Source organism: Lipotes vexillifer, unplaced genomic scaffold, assembly GCF_000442215.2.
Source record: "Lipotes vexillifer unplaced genomic scaffold, Lipotes_vexillifer_v1.1 scaffold1003, whole genome shotgun sequence".
Lineage (NCBI taxonomy): Eukaryota > Metazoa > Chordata > Mammalia > Artiodactyla > Lipotidae > Lipotes > Lipotes vexillifer.
Window position 1 is genome coordinate 1,102,690 of NW_006798890.1, and position 3,760 is coordinate 1,106,449.

The following is a 3,760-nucleotide window of genomic DNA, read 5'->3' on the forward strand; positions in this document are numbered from 1 at the left end:
CCAACACCCACCCTTCCCTCCTCCTTCCTTCCTTTCTCTTTTCGGGCAGAAGGGACCATCTTCCTGTCCACAGAGGACCCTCCCCTGCCCCAGTCAGCCTTCCTCAGGGACCTCCTGCGTCCACCACCCCGTCTCCCCCTCTTACCGCCAAATCCCTCGTCTCCTGTTATTCTTCCTCTTCACCACATCAGATTTCTCAAGGCTTCTCCACCCCCCAAACCCCTTCCCTCAAAATGGCCCTCTCCGCTTGACTCCCGCTCACAGTCTGAACGATAGACAGAACCCGCTATTTACGCCCTGTAGTTCCCCAACCTCAGAAAACTTGGAGTCTGAAGCCACTATTGCCATGAGTGTACATTAGGCCAATTTAGCAGTGTCAACATTTCGAACGGGCACACTCTTTTTTTTTTTTTTTTTTTTTTTTTTTTTTTTTTGTTGTTGTTTTTTTTGCAGTACGCGGGCCTCTCACTGTTGTGGCCTCTCCCGTTGCAGAGCACAGGCTCCGGACGCGCAGGCTCAGCGGCCATGGCTCACGGGCCCAGCCGCTCCGCGGCATGTGGGATCTTCCCGGACCGGGGCACGAACCCGTATCCCCTGCCCTGGCAGGCGGACTCTTAACCACTGCGCCACCAGGGAAGCCCCGGGCACACTCTTTTTTGGGAGGGACCCATCCTTTTTGTGTGTATGTTCGTTTAAAAAGACTTTTACAGGAAAATGGGTTTTTTTTTAAATGTGAGTAGTTCAAAAGCATATACAGTGAAAAGTTTATCTCCCTCCCATTCCTAACTGTCCCCCTCCACCTTCCCAGGGGCAACCCCTGTTACCCATTGTAGTGGGTCGAACAGTGTCCCCCCCCCCAAAAGATCTGTCCACTCCTAACCCCTGGTACTTGTGACTGTGACCTTATTTGGAATGAAGGTCTCTGCAGATGTGATTAAGCTAAGGGTCTCCTGATGAGATCACCTGGGTTTAGGATGGGCCCTAAATCCAATGACTGGTGTTAGAAGAGAAAAGGGAGGGAGATTTAAGACACAGAGGGACACAGGCAAGAGGACCATGTGAAGATGTAGGTACAGATGAGAATGATGCGTAAACCAAGGAAAGCCAGGACCCACCAGAAGCTGCGAGGGGCAGGAAGGGATTCTTCTCGAGAGGCTGCAGAGGGAGCATGGTCTTGATTTCAGATTTCTGGCCTCCAGAACTGTGAGAGAATACATTTCTGTTGTTTCAAAACACCAAAGGTTTCTCCTTGTAATTTGTTACAGTAGCCCTTGGGAACTAGTTAGTATACCCATTTATTGTGTAACTTTTCAGATATGTTTTTATAAAAATATTTTTAAACATTTAACATTTTAATATTTATGACTCATTTTTAGCTTTTTGTTTACATGGGCAAGATGGAGAGGGGCCTCTTAGTCTTTTTAGATCCTGGGGTCTCTATCGTCTTACTCCAGCCCTAGTCTGTGGGTTACGACTATGTCGGTGCATCTACGTCTGCTTCGTCATTTCTCTGGTGGCAGACAATTCCATTCTATGTATGTTCCAATCTCTGACTGACGGGTGTGCCGATTGTTTTCCGCCTTTTGCTGTTACAAACAAAGCAGCAATGCCTCGTCTCATCCATGCCTCTCTGCACATGCACGAGCCTCTCTGTTTCATAAATTTCCAGAAGTGGAATTTCTACGTAAAAGGCACGTGAAAGTTTGATGCCGATATAGTCCCGCCAGCACTGCTTGGGGAAATCAATCAGCATAGGCTATAGGTTCTGCTTCAGTTAGGCACAACCCCCAGATCTCAGTAGTTCAAATGACAAAGGCTTGTTTCTCTCTCACACTGCACGTCCACCGCAGGCTTTGCTCTCCATCCCTGCTTCAGCCCAGAACCAGACTGAAGAAGCACCTTCATCTAGAACTTTGCTGAATCCACCAAAGCAGGAGGGAAGTGGAAGGGGTGAATCCCATGCAGCTTCCGCCCAGAGGTGACCCACACCCCTTCCATCCACATTTGTTGATTGACATTTGATTTTATGGCATTTTACTCCATAGGAAATTTTCTTTTGTCTGGAGTCAAATGTATCAGTCTTCTATTGAATGATTTCTAACTTTTGTGCTGTGCTTAGAAAGGCCTCCCCCTTATCAAGATCATATAAAAATTCTCCTTTTTGAAAACATTTAAATCTTGGCTTCAGCTGGAATTTATTTTTGCATAATGAGTGAGGTTATTTTTTGGCAAGAGGCTAGCCCATTGTTCCAATACCATTTATTCAATAACCCACCTCTTCTCCAATGATTAGAAATGACACCTGAGCAGCAACTAAATTCCCTTATGACTTGGCAGCTATTTCCGGCTCTCTGTTTTGCTCCTTTAATAACTCTAGCGGATACCAAAATGTCAAAACATGCATGCATTTGGACCTAGCAAAGTTATTTCTAGGAAGTCATCCCGAGGAAATAGACACGTGAACGAAGAGGTACTACTGGTACAACAGTTGTTACTGTGAAAAATTGAGAGCAATTGAAGTGTATGGAGGCCCTAACATAAACCAGCAAGGCCCCCAGTATGTTCACCCACCATCAAAGGACAAGACTTGAGTGGGCCGTGGCTCGGGTTGGACGAGGGGTCAAGGACAGGAGCATATTCATTAATAAGAACTTCTGCTGTTTGATGGTTGCATTTGGTTCTTAAAACAGCCCCTGACTCACTATGGAGTCTCTAGGATATAAAAGCCCAGACATCGTGTGGCAGGGGGGGACATTCTCATCTGGTCCCATGGGAGCGCCCACGGCCACAGGTGGAATCACTTAGCTCTCTCCTTCGAGCGTTACTGTCTTCTGGAGTAAAACTGTCGCTCTGCTCTGCCACGGTGTCATCCTTTCGTTCGCTCTCACTGAATTCTTCTACTGGTTTAGCAACCCAAATCTCCATCAATATGGAGGGACAAAGTTTAGACCTATTCACACAGTGGAATATTTTGCAGCTGTTAAAAACAATGACATAGATGTTTATATATTGATATGGAAAGATGTCCGAAATCAATCCCTTTTAAAAAGTAGGTTATGATCTCATTTCCATAAAATGGTTACGTATGTATATATAATGTTTACCTCTGCATAGACAAAACAAAATCGAGGTTATAGACCCCGAACTGAATTCAAGGGGACTCTCAGTGTCTGTGTTCCATGTTCGGAATTGTGACAGATAGATAGATGATAGAGTGGTCAGAGAAGACCTCAGTGAGAAGGGGACACCGGGAGAAAGGAGCTGAGGGAATGTGCCATATGGACACGAGGTGGGGGAAGAGCACCCCAGACAGAGGGAACAGCGGGTGCACAAGCCCAGCCACGGAAGGGACAAGCCAGGGGGGACCAGGAGGCAGTGCAGTAACCGCCGGGCTGGGGTGCAGATCCAGTAGGAGAGTGTAGCCCATTCTGGGGACTCTGGCTTTTGTCTTGTAAGGTGGGAAGCTAAGGCAGGCTTTGAACAGAAGAGTGAAATGCCCTGATGGTTTAAAGGATTGCTCTGACTGCTGGTTAGAAAAAAGATGGCAGGGGGCGAGGCCAGAAGCAGAGAAAGCAGCCAGGAGACTGTGAGCCGCTGCTAGTGGCTTGGACCAGGGGCATCAGTGGGGCAGTGAGAGTGGTTGGATTCTGGGTGTATTTTGAAAATAAAGCCTGTTGCATTTGCCGACCATTTAGATGTGAGTCTGAGAAAAAGAAGAGTGAAGGTTCCCAGTTTTGGCCGAGGCTGCTGGAAGGATGGG